The 13413-nt window shown below is 36.5% G+C and overlaps 1 pseudogene; it reads right to left on the bottom strand.

Moving 5' to 3' along the window:
• Positions 1-9652: 9652 nt before the first annotated feature.
• LOC138814844 (U6 spliceosomal RNA) lies at positions 9653-9749 on the bottom strand (annotated as a pseudogene).
• Between the last annotated feature and the right edge of the window lie 3664 nt (positions 9750-13413).

Below are 13413 nucleotides of genomic sequence, written 5' to 3'. Positions count from 1 at the left end.
GCAGATTTAGAGTTCCAGTGAACAGTCCTAAGCCAGAGAATTACAAGAAGTGTGCCATCACAGGATAGAGAGCTAGGCCAGAGAGGGGAAACCCAGGCAAGTAGACACTTTTGAGCTCTTGCCAGCAGCCGCCGCGGGGGTGGCAGCAATGGCGATGGTGGGCAAGCGCAGGAGCCTACCTGAGTCACAGAGAGTTCCAGGACGAAGGAGCCAGACACTGCAGGTGAGCAGATTCTACTCAACACAAGCAAGAACCGACAAAGAGCGGACATCTTCATCCTGCAGTTTGCAGAACAGAGACGATCCAGGAACCAAGACTCAGTGTGAGTAGAAGCCTGACATCCTCACTCCTTCTCAGGGAGCAGAGGAGGGAAGGCCACCCCCCCCCCCAGCACCGGAGATCTCCATCTTGGATACCGACAAAGCTCGGAGGAGCTGCTAGCTCTAACTCAGGCCTTCGAATAAAATTAGTCATTTAGCAGGTAACAAGAACTTAATGGCAGCATGACCTGCCAGACTCAGCTCCACCCAGGGAAAAGTCACCCAGCTCCGGCGCCAGCCCTTGGAGTGGCTTTCTCCACTGGGTAATCAGAGCCAGAGGCTGCCCCTAACTCTAGCAGCCTGGGCAATCAATTGAAATTCAGTAAACAGAAACCATGAGAATGGCTCCAGGCTGGGCTCTGTGAGTTTTCACAAACTAGCCCCCGGGAAAAGCTAGTGTTTGTTGAAAGGCCTCAATTCTAACCAGAACCTAGCCTCATCACTGCTTCCCCCTCTTTTCTGACACTCAAAGCAGATTTGCCTCCCAATGAACCAGCCTGGGAAGAGGATCGCCAAATCCTGGGTAAAGCAGAGCATTTTTCTGCCTGTTCGAACAAACTGACTTAAGAAACCAACCAAGGCACAGGACCACATGCAGACCAGAGACTCCAACAAGAGGCTGGTTACAGACCCAAGAGAGATACAAGACTTTTCCCACTCCTCCAAAAATAATTAAAGAACTTTTTTTTTTTCTTTCGTCTTCTTCTTTTTTTTCATTTTTTATTTTTGGTACCTTCTATAAATTTTTTTTCTAAAACTTTTTTTTTTAATCTTCAATCTTTGCCTTTTTTGAAAAAAAATTGTTTTCCAGAAACTTTTTTTTCCCTCATATAATTTTTTTTTTACGAATAAGTGAGTGTGCGTTTTTCTTTCTTTTTTGGTTTTCTTTCTCTTTTTTTTGTCTTTTTAAATTATCTTTTTGTTTTTTGCTTAGCTCTACTGAAATTCTCATCTTTCTCTTCTTCCTTTCTTATCTTTTTCACCTTCTCCTCTCTTTCGTTCTTCTTTATGTGACTTAATTCTTGTACTGCACATCCTCAGATAAACCCTTAGATGACTATTAGACCCTACCCACATTGGGTAGACACTTAATCCACAAATTTATCACTGAATTCAAAACCGTTAAGACTTAAATTCCTAAATAGCAGTACTACCTCTTTATACCTATATAATATTTTAAGCATTTTTATTTTTAAGTTTTTCACATCTCCTTTATATCCCTCCCCTTATCTCAATAAATTCACCTTCTTATCTAAATAGATTGTTATCGCATCTACATAATGTTATTAATTTTTACCTTTCTATTTTTTCTGGTCTTTTATTTTCCCGTTCCCTTTCTTCTTTTATTCACTCTCTCTACTTTCATCCTACCCAACCTATTTCCTGCTTTGAGATTAGGACTTAGTTAACTCTCCCTGAGCCTCCCCACATCAATCTATTCCTATTTTTTATCCACATCTCTCCCTAACCCTAATCATTACAGGTCTTCCAAATTCTTTGCGGTTCGTAGCCCATTAATGTATTTTTGTTTGATGTTGAATAGATGGATCTATCGAACTAAATTGTAGCTGTAGACTGACTGTGCAAATTCAGACTTGGGTTGATGCTTGCCTTAGGATAGTGTTCTAGCACAAAACTGGTGCTATTTTTACCTCAAATGGGCAGAGTAAGCCGGAAAAACACAAGAAAAATTGCAAATCCGGTTATCTAAATTCCCAACTTTGATAATCAGGGGACAGAACAGATAATGAATAATCCAAAGGAAAATTCACAAATAGCTCTACAGACACTGCTGGCAACATGAGAAATGAAAAGATTGAAAGCATACAAAGGACTCTGTATTGTAGAGAGCTGCGAGAGGCCGCACCTGGAAGATGGCGCCGGCTTCCGCCCTCCACCTTCCCGATGGCGAGTGCTCTCGTGGTAAACAACTCCTTATATGGCTAAGGCAAAGAATCTGGCTTGCTTCCATGCACATAAACCTATTGGTGGTTCCCACGTGGTGTATCAGGGTTGGCTACCCAGTGGGTACTTAAGGCTGTGGGGAATTCTCCCCGGGGTTGGGGTCAGAAGATTACTCAAAGGTCCTGAATAAACTGCAGAGAGAAGAGTCCGGTGTCGCGTCTTCCTTGCTGGTCAAGGCGGTAGCGACACTGTATGAACGTGTAGGGAGAGCCAGGAGGCAATCCAAAAGTTCATACAGGAATATCATAAGCGTGAGGAAGCTACTCAAAAACTGATACATGATTTGCATAAGCAGCTTGAGAATACACAAATAGAAAGGCAGGAACGGCATTAGCAGGCTGAGAACACTCAAAGAGAACTACAGGAAAAGCACAAACGGGAGGAAGCTAATCAAAGAGTAATACAGAAATTGAGACAGCCGGAAGAGAATACACAAGATCACTAAAGGCATACATGGAATCCATTAACAAAGAGCTGAAGAAAGTCAGGGATACCACAAAGGGAATGATGAATGGAACCCAACAGAAGGAATGGGAATCCAAGGAAACCATAACCAAACAACCAAGTGATCTGAGAATAAACACTGAACATCAAATTAAGGAGGTAAAGAAGATTGAATCTCAGGGCTTGAAGATAGCCTAGATATTATAGAGAAAGAACATACAACCATCCAAGACAAGTCCAAGAAATATGATAGATCTATCCAACACTTGGAAGACACCATCAGAAGGCCTAATCTAAGGGTAATGGGTGTAGAAGAGCACCTAGAAACAAGAGTTAATGGCCTAAGAAAATTGTTTAACAGGATCCTAGCAGAGAAATTTCCAAACATGCAAAGAGATAGACCTATTCAGATACACGAAGGTTTTAGAACTCCAAACAGACCAGACCAGAATAGGACATCCCACCATGACATCACAATCCACAGGATCAACATAGACCAAGGAAAAGATCCTTAAAGCTGTCAAGGAGAAAAGATTGATCACCTATAAAGGTGAACCAATTAGAATCACCTCAGATTTCTCAGCAGAGACAATCAAAGCCAGAAGAGCCTGGAATGTTGTATGCCACGCCCTAAAAACAAACAACTATCAACCAAGAATATTGTACCCAGCTAAACTCTCCTTCATAAATGAAGGCCAAATAAAAACCTTCCATAACAAAGAAAAATTGAAACAATACATCTCCACCAAACCAGCCCTACAAAAGATTCTTAAAAATGTCCTACACATAGAAAACCAAGGAGACCACAATAAATGCCAAGAAACTGCACCCAAACTGAGAATCCAAGAACCATAGGAAGAACCCAGTTTTTGCAGCCCCCAAGAAGGTAGATAACATGGCAGGAACTCCCAAATACCTCTCAGACCTTTCTCTTAACGTTAACGGACTGAACTCTCCAATTAAGCGACATAGACTGTCTAGTTGGAATAAAAAACAAGATCCTTCTATCTACTGCCTCTAGGAGTCACATCTTGCCTGTAAAAACAAACACATTTTCAATGTTAAAGGTTGGAACATAATCTACTAAGCAAACGGCCCCCATAAATAGGCGGGAGTTGCAATCCTAATATCGGATAAAATAGACTCAAATTAAAATTCGTGAGAAGGGATAAAGAAGGATGCTAAATATTAATTAAGGGATCTCTACTTCAAGATGATATTAAATTCTAAATATCTACTCATGAAACAATGGAGCACTCACATTTATCCAAGAAACACTACTTTCCCTCAAATCCCATATAAATCAAAAGACATTAATTGTTGGGGATTTTAACACACCACGCTCTCCACTAGATAGATAAACTCGGCAAAAACTCAACAGAGAAAACACAGACCTAAACAGCTGCATATATCAACTAGATTTAACAGATATCTACTGAATATTTCACCCAGCGGCAACAGAATACATGTTTTTCTCAGCAGCACAAGAAACATTTTCCAAAATAGACCACATTTTAGTCCACAAAGCAGACTTGTCTAAATTCAGAAACATTGAAGTTATACCTTGCATTCTCTCTGACCACAAGGGAATAAAATTAGAACTCAACACCAAAAGCCACAAAGAAAGTCTGGTTATCACATGGAGACTGAACAACTCACTGCTGAATCACGAGTGGGTCATGGAAGAGATTAGGAAGGAAATTCAAATGTTCATGCTATTCAACAAAAATGAGCACACAAATAACCAGCTCCTCTGGGACACAGCAGTACACAGAGGCTATTTTATAGCTCTGAGCTCCTACAACATCAAATTGGAGAGATCTGAAACCAACAAAGTAGTGACACATCTAAACCTCCATGAAAAATAGCAGCAAGATAAACCCCAATCCAGTAGACGGAAAGAAATAATTAAAATTAAATCAGAATTAAATGAATTAGAATCCAAAAAAACTTTAGAAAGAATCAACGAAACAAAGAGTTGGTTCTTCAAAAAAAATTAACAAAATTGACAGACCCTTAGCAAATCTATCAGAAAAAGAAAAGAATACACCCAAATAAATAAACTCAGAGATGAGAATGGAAACATCACCATAGAAACAACCAAGATTCAGAACATTACAGGAGAATACTTCTCAAAACTTTATGCTAATAAGTTTGAGAACTTGACAGAAATGGACCTTGTCTTAGAAAATATTGACATCCCAAAACTAAACCAAGATGAATTCAACCAGCTTAACAGGCCCATATCAAGCATTGAAGTAGAAAAAGCAATAAGAGACCTTCCAGCTAAGAAAAGTCCAGGACCAGATGGTTTTCAGCGGAATTCTACCAGTCCTTCAAAGCAGAGCTCACACCAATACTCCTCCAACTCTTCAATGAAATTGAAAGAGAAAGTTCACTACCAAGCACATTCTATGAAGCCAGCATAACCCTCATCCCAAAACCAGGCAGGGACTCATCAAATAAAGAGAACTATAGATCCATTTCCTTGATGAACATTGTTGCAAAATTTATCAACAAAATTTTGGCCAACTGACTTCAACAATTCATCCAAAAAATCATACACCACGATCTAACAGGATTCATTTCAGGGATGCAAAGCTGGTTCAATATACGCAAATCAATTAATATTATTCATCACATCAACAGGGGCAAGAGTAAGTACCACATGGTTATCTCAATAGATGCAGAAAAAGCATTTGACAAGATCCAACACCCCTTTATGATGAAGGTTTTGGAAAAATTAGGAATCGATGGAACATTCCTCAACAGAATAAAGACTGTATATGACAAACCTAAAGCCAGCATTATACATAATGGTGAAAAATTAAAGCCATTTCTTCTTAATTCAGGAACAAGACAAGGATGTCCACTCTCTCCACTTCTCTGCAATCTAGTATTAGAATGTCTAGCTACAGCAGTAAGACAAGATGCAGACATAAAGTGTATCCAAATAGGGAAAGAAGAAATAAAACTCTCCCTCTTTGCAGACAACATGATCTTGTATTTAAAGAATCACATAGACTCCACACCAAAATTACTCAAACTGATTCAAAACTTTGGCAAAGTAGAAAGGTATAAAATTAATCCCCCAAAATCAATGGCTTTCCTGTATGCCAGCAATGAGGAAAGTGTGGCTGAAATTAGGAAAATAACTCCATTTGTAATAGCCCCACAAAAAGTAAAATACCTAGGAATTAACTTTACCAAAGAAGTGAAGGACCTCTATGATGAAAACTTCAAAATCTTGAAAAAGGAAATCAAAACAGAACTTAAAAAATGGCAAAATCTCCCATGCTCCTGGATTGGAATGATTAACATCATGAAAATGGCAATACTTCCCAAGGTTATCTACAAATTCAACACGATACTTATCAAAATTCCAACCTCATTCTTCAAGGAAATAGAAGAGGCAATCCAAAAATTCATATGGAACAATAAAAGACCCCAAATAGCAAAAACGCTCATCAACGGAAAGAACACTGCTGGAGGAATATCAATACCAAATTTCAAACTCTACTATAAAGCCATAGTAATCAAAACAGCTTGGTATTAAGAACAGATTTCAGGACCAATGGAATAGAATTGAAAACCCAGAAATGAACCTACAGACCTATAGCCATCTAATCTTCGATAAGGGAGCTAAAAATTAGAATGGAAGAAGGAACGCCCCTTCAGTAAATGGTGTGGCAAAATTAGTTAACTACTTGTAGAAAACTAAAGCTAGATCCTTATATATCACCCTGCACCAGAATCAACTCCAAATGGATCAAAGACCTCAAAGTCAATGCAGACACTCTGAAAACATTACAGAATGAAATAGGAGAAACCTTAGGTCTCCTTGGCTCAGGCCGAATTTTTCTTAATAGAGACCTGGAAACACAACAAATCAAAGAAAGGATGGACAAATGGGATTGCATGAAGTTGCAGAGCTTCTGCATGGCAAAGGACATAGCTAGCAAGATCAACAGAAAGCCCACGGATTGGGAGAAGATCTTCACTAGCCATACAACAGACAAGGGTCTCATATCTAAAATATACTTGGAACTCAAAAAATTAAACCCCCCAACAACAAATCCTCAAAGAAACAACTGCCTATTAAATAAGCGGGAGAAAGACTTAAAGAGAAACTTCTCTGAAATAGAAAGAAGGATGGCCAATAGACAAATGAAGAAATGCTCAACATCCCTGGCCATAAAATAAGTGCAAATCAAAAGAACATTGAGATAACACCTCACTCCAGTTAGAACGGCAAAAATCAAGAACTCTAACAACAACAGATGCTGGAGGGGATGTGGACAGAAGGGAACATTAATTCATTGTTGGTGGGAATGTAAACTTGTTCAACCACTTTGGAAAGCACTATGGAGGTTCCTCAAAAGACTTCACATAGAGCTTTCCTATGACCCAGCAATCCCACTTTTGGGCATTTACCCAAATGTTTACAAACAAGACCACATTAAATCTACCAGCACAACTATGTTTATTGCAGCATTATTTATCATAGCTAAGATATGGAACCAACCCAGATGCCCCTCAGTATATGAATGGATCAAGAAAAGGTTTGTATATATACACAATGGAATTCTATGCCTCCATCCGAAAGAATGACATTTCCCCATTTGTTAGGAAATGGAAAGACTTGGAAATATTTATATTAAGTGAAGTAAGCCAAGCCCAAATAAGCATAGGTCCCATGGTTTCCCTTATTTTCAATTTCTAGTATATGTATGAGTCAAGCAGAGAAGGTCAGATAGTGTGATGTTAGGAAAATGAACCCTTAGATATATATTTAAAAGTTTTTTGTCTTTCATGCATTTGTTTCTAACGCATATAAAAGATTATTTCTTTGTTGCTTTGTATGTCCCTCCCCCACAGTATAACCTTTGCTTTCTCTCTATTTGATGTCGGTAAAATTTGAGGAAGGGATTGGGAAAAACAATTCATTTAAATAAGGATACAGATGGATCAGGTGCAACAATGAGAAGTACAAGTTGTCATGTCGAAAACGAACTTTACAACTTTGGTGTGGGGGCAGGATTGGGTGGGAGGCAGGGGGAGGCTGGGAAGGGATGTGAAGGGTAAACAAAGGAGGAGGCTACAATGCTTGATAAGAAATGTACTCATTACCTTGCCCATGTAATTGTAACCCCTCTGTACAGTATGTTCACAATAAAAATTAAAAAAAAATTCAGAATTGTATAGCTATTTAAAAAAAACATGAATTTAGGTAGTCATACAAAGGTCTTCTATTTTACTACTGCATTATACATTTTTTCTAATGTTGGATACCATCATTAGAAAGCTATTAGAAAGCTCTTAAAGCTTTTATGTTGAATAGTGAGTTCTTTTACACTATAACATGGTATTTCCCAAATCATTGACATAGAAGACATTGTTTCCTATTTTCTCATTCCTAGAATAAGCTACACATGAAGACCCCACTGGTCCTCATTTTCAGTCTGTACTTTTGAATACTGAGGAAAATCATTCCTCTGCTCTCTATCAATTCCCTACTATGCAGTTAGAATAATTTAAAATAGTAAAAATGGAAAAAGAGAAAATAAATCATGGTGAAAAAACATATGCAGGAAATTCACCAGATTTTTCTGACCAGTTCAACCATTGTGAACTCTTGGTGAAATACGTGGACATCTCATTCCCACTTGCACTCAAAGTCTCTGGTTAGGAAATTCTGACAAAGACGAGGAACAAGATGAAAAAGTGAGAAATGGTATCAATTGCAAGAAAAAAAATGGAGTAGGATCCAAGCAAATTTATTCTTTGGGATGATGAAATTAATTGGCTTACTACTGTGTGTAGACAACTTTCCCAAAAGGCCACCCAGATGAATACTAGGGATGAGGATGAGTATAACCCTCTTCATTGGGAAGCCTAGAGTGGACACTTAGACATTGTCCATGAGTTGGTAGCTCAAGGCAGATATTCATGCAATAACTCTGAATGGCTGATAACCCTGCACAGTGCTTATATGTACAATAATATTAGAGTGGCTTTCTTCCTTAATTCATCATGATGCAGATACCAATACCCAAACTAAAGGCCTCTTGACTGCCTTGCATCTTGCTGCTAGGAATAGAAATAGAAAAGATACACTCTTGAATAATTATATCAAACCAGGTCTGAAGAAAAACTTGGAAGAAACTGCATTTAATATTGCCAAAAGGATAAGTATGTATCACTACCTCTTTGAAGTTGTGGAAGGCTGTACAAATTGTTCTCCTAAGTCGTAATGGTTTGGTTAAGTGTCTTAAATTTCAAAAATGCCAGTCCATCCTTTGTGTCCCTTAATTTTTTTTTCACAATACAAAGCAACAGCAATATCTTACTTTAAAAATTCATGGATTCCATGGTATTCTTCCAAGTGATTTGCCTGACTTTGATGTCAAAATATATTCAAGAGTTGTTTGTATACATCTATAATGATTTCTGCAGTTTGTGATTTTTTTAAATCAGAAATAATTTTAACTTATCTGTTGAAATGAATAGTATAGAAACTAGTTTTTCCTCGTAGTTTTCTGAAAAAAGTATATCTATGTTTGTATAATATCCATAATCTATTTCATTCACTCCTAGATATAATACTTGGAATTCTACATTGTTATATAAGGTATAGGTTCATTAATAAATGTGTCCTTTCAGATTGCATTCCATATAGAAGAAGTTTAAGATTTCTTTTTTTCCTAGGTCCTTATATTATTTTATTTCTTTGGGATAAAATTACAATGTTATCTAATTTCAAGTTTTGTAAAGGTTATGCTATGTAAAGGCCTTTCTAAGGTGAAGAATTAATACACTGATGTCAAACTAACCTTTAAGTCTATAAATTACATGTATTTTTACACTTTTTTTGTAATTAACTTTTTAATAACTGTTTTTCATTTCTTGCATCAGAAGAATGAAAATTATGGAATACTTCACAAATTTTCATATCATCTTTGTGCAAGTTTCATGTTAATCTCTGTATTGTAATTTGGGTAGACCTGCTTCTGAAGCATGTAGTACCCTCTAAATTTAAGTACTTAATGATGCAATCTTTATACAGGCATATATCCATGGTTCCCTATTCGTAACAAGGAACTCTTATTGTTCCTAAAAATGCTATTGATCTTATTTCTCTAAAATTCTGTGTATAGTGGAAAAAAACATATCGTTTGGTCGATCACTCACATTTACAATTTTTTTCAGTGTCTATTTTGTCATTTTCATTTTAAATTTGATCATATTTTGAAACCTTTTCAGCTAAGTCCAAAGGTGATGGCTTTTCAGGTACTTATTTATCAACTCAGTTAGCTTTGTAGATCTAATGGATTCAAAGTAAGCCTTACTTAAGAGCTACTTCTAAACTTCTGCAGCTTAAAATTTCCCAAATGAGGTCTTGATGGGACAAATGTCTACCTGAACCTTTACCCTTCTTCCATGTAGGAACAGACCAACCAGAATATCTTACCCTGACAGCATAGATTGTCTTACTGGAATAAAACTAATCTTAGTTACAAGGGATCATAGAGAGATGAACAGTTCAGACAGAATTGTTCAGAATGGAAGGTATTTTATCAAAATATAATTGTTTATTATACTTATCATTTCAAAAGTAGCTAAAGCCAAGAAGGTGAAAAAATTATTCATATGCATTATTACCTACTGTTCTAGCATGTCTATCATCCAACCTGGCAGGAATTTACACTACTGACTTTCTATCACCAAATATTTCCATAGTTCCTGGAGAAGGCCATATGTTTCTCCTTGATATTAGGCCTTAAATTGGTAATGTTTTAATAATAGTGTTTCCTCTTAGCTCTAGGGTGTAAATCTACAAATGTTAAAGCTTTAAGTCTAACTCTACCAAAAACTGAGCTAGAGATAATGGAATAATACTTTAAAACAGAGTTGCTTTTGATTCCCTAACCACAACACAATAATGCAAAACAATTTTTATTTTATATATACTTATATATTTTATATTTATATGTGCTGATTTTAAATTTCACACAGTGAATCTTTCTAAAAAATAATTGAAGACTCATCTCAATTTCTCATTTCTACATTATTTCAGGACCCCAATTCCTTACAAGAATTAGCAGAAATCAATTGTGAAATGCAAGGCAACTTAAAATGAAAGATGAGATCACAAAATCTGAGAGAAAGTACTGTAATTCAAACTTTCAATTTACAGATGACCAGCCCATATGAGTGAACAAAATCACAAATGAACAAGACTATTTTTAGTACTCCTCTCCTAATGATTAATGAAAGATTTCAGTGCAGCCAAAAAATAGTTTCTGTAGGGCTGGGAAGGTGGCTCAGTGGTAGAGCACTTGCCTTGCATGCCTGAGGCCCTGTATTCGATTCCTCAGCACCACATAAGCAAAAAGAAAAAAGCCAGAAGTGGCGCTGTGGCTCAAGTGGTAGAGGGCTAGCCTTGAGCTGAAGAGTTGGGGGACAGTGCCCAGGCCCAGAGTTCAGGCCCCACGACTGGACCCCCCCAAAAAAATAGTTTCTGTAATGATAAATCCATAATTGGTCTACCAAGGCTAGGAATACTTGATTTAGAGGTCAAATATAATTTAGAATAACATTAACTGGGAAGATCCTTAGTGCTTCAAAACACTGGTAGTTCAGTAAAACTAGGTTCTGTAGTATAAAAATGTTGTCATTCTCAAACCAATGATAACCTACATTTTATCTCCTGAAAGTATATTCATTTTCAAATAAACTATTTAAAATCACATTTGCCAAAATAACCCTTGACAGGTAGATGATAGTGACTTTACAAGGTTTTCAAGTGTAGGGAGCAAGTTACAATAGAGTCGATTTACGTACCCAGCACTAATACCAAACAAGTTAAACCATTCATTAAATTGTAGAAATAGTACCCCTCACCATTTGTGTTGTTTAGTAGGTGCCTTCCAGAAATGTGTTAAATAGATCAGCCTCCCATATTTCAAACACAAATATTAGCTAACAAAGTAAATTTCATCAAAGAAGAAGGTACATTTTAAAAAGTCACTAATAGCTGCCTTATCATGCGTTGTTTTATGTTTTCCCTATCTGTCTAACATAGTAAGAAATATGATTTTAAGTCTTGAATATGGGTACTGATGAGAGATGTGACAAACAAAATCTGTCTTCTATTTCTGTCATATTCCTCTAAGAAGTAAATTTTAGTTTTCTTCTTTTTCCAAAACTTATAGGTAGTAGAAAAAATTATCCTATGTAAAATAAAAATAATCACACACCATTGTCCAAAGCTATTTATAAAAACTGGTAGTTAGGAATAAATTCTAAGCCATTTTTATTGATTATTGATTAAAGATTAATCTTCCAAATGAATGAGAATAAAATCATGTCTAAGTGCTTAACATCTCCAGTCTTGCAAATTGTTATTGCAGATGAATGAATTATGGAAATATAAGCTGACAACAGTTCAAGTGTATGTGGGAGTGAAACTCCATGGAATGCATATAAGCCTTTCAAAGTATTAACAGGCAGTTTAACAGAATGACTATCAGGAAATTGAAACCAGAGAGGAACAATAGTCAAGAAATAGAACGAATGAAAAATGGAACAAGGGGCAAGTAGAGCTAGAATACTCAATGTACATATGTAATAAAGGAAGTGCTAAATCTGAACTCAATCTTGGAGAAAGGGTTGGTTGAGATTGATAGAAGTAGTGACTCTGATCCAGGAGCATTGGACAATTAGATGGACATATTTAATTGTAACACACTTGCACAACCTTTTGAAATTCACTTAAAAACAACAATAAAAACACACAAAAATCACAACCAAACAGCAATCTCTAGAGAGTATGAATATGACATTGCAAAATTTTAAGCAGTTAATGCAGGGCGGTCTTTGGAAAAGCAAAGAAAGCTGTTAAAAGAGGGAAGCTTGGGGTAGGGGAGAATTTTGAACAGATTTAAAAAGATTGTCTAAGGTTATAAATCACCTATATCTACTGCAAATATTTTCTTCTGCGAGTGCTCTTTATCTGAACTGGATACTCCAGTCCTGAGGCACACTTGATAGCTTGTGAAGAAAGAATGGAAGTAGCAAGATCAAGAACCTATTACTCCACTGGAGAGAAAATAGTCCTCTATGTTTTCTCTCAATCTCTTCACTACTCCATTTTCATACTTTTAATAACGTCATGTGATTTTGAATTTTCTTTCCTTCTTTGTTCTCACAAAATAATTGTTCACAATAATTCATTAAATATTATTTGCCATTATTTTCTATCATGCTGTTCACTTGTTCAAGCGAGTCCATTAAACTTCCCCTTTTCATTTGGTTGCCACGAAAACCAAACAACTATGTTAATGAGGACCAACACTACTGCAAAACTTTGTCTCCAAAAATCCAGTCCAAGAACCTATAATCACAACTATTTGGCTATAATTTTTTTTCATTTTTCTTTTACCTTGAAATTTTCTTGTGTATAAAGTGCCCACAAAAATAAGTACTCCACCACTTTTTGGTTCAATCACTTCTAACCTCAACGATATATTTTGCTAAAAAGATATTTAGAGGAAACCTAAGAATATTCTACTATTATCTTTTCTCTTAAGACTTTTATCTTCTCTCTTAAGACTCTCCTTAGGTACCATATCAGGAACAGTGAAGTTATTCTTTGCAAAATTATTTAAATAGATTATTTTC

Source organism: Dipodomys merriami, unplaced genomic scaffold, assembly GCF_024711535.1.
Source record: "Dipodomys merriami isolate MVZ:Mamm:240054 unplaced genomic scaffold, mDipMer1.0.p SCAF_616, whole genome shotgun sequence".
Classification (NCBI taxonomy): Eukaryota; Metazoa; Chordata; class Mammalia; order Rodentia; family Heteromyidae; genus Dipodomys; species Dipodomys merriami.
Note: the sequence above shows the minus strand (reverse complement) of the source record. Positions and strands in the feature narration are given on the sequence as shown.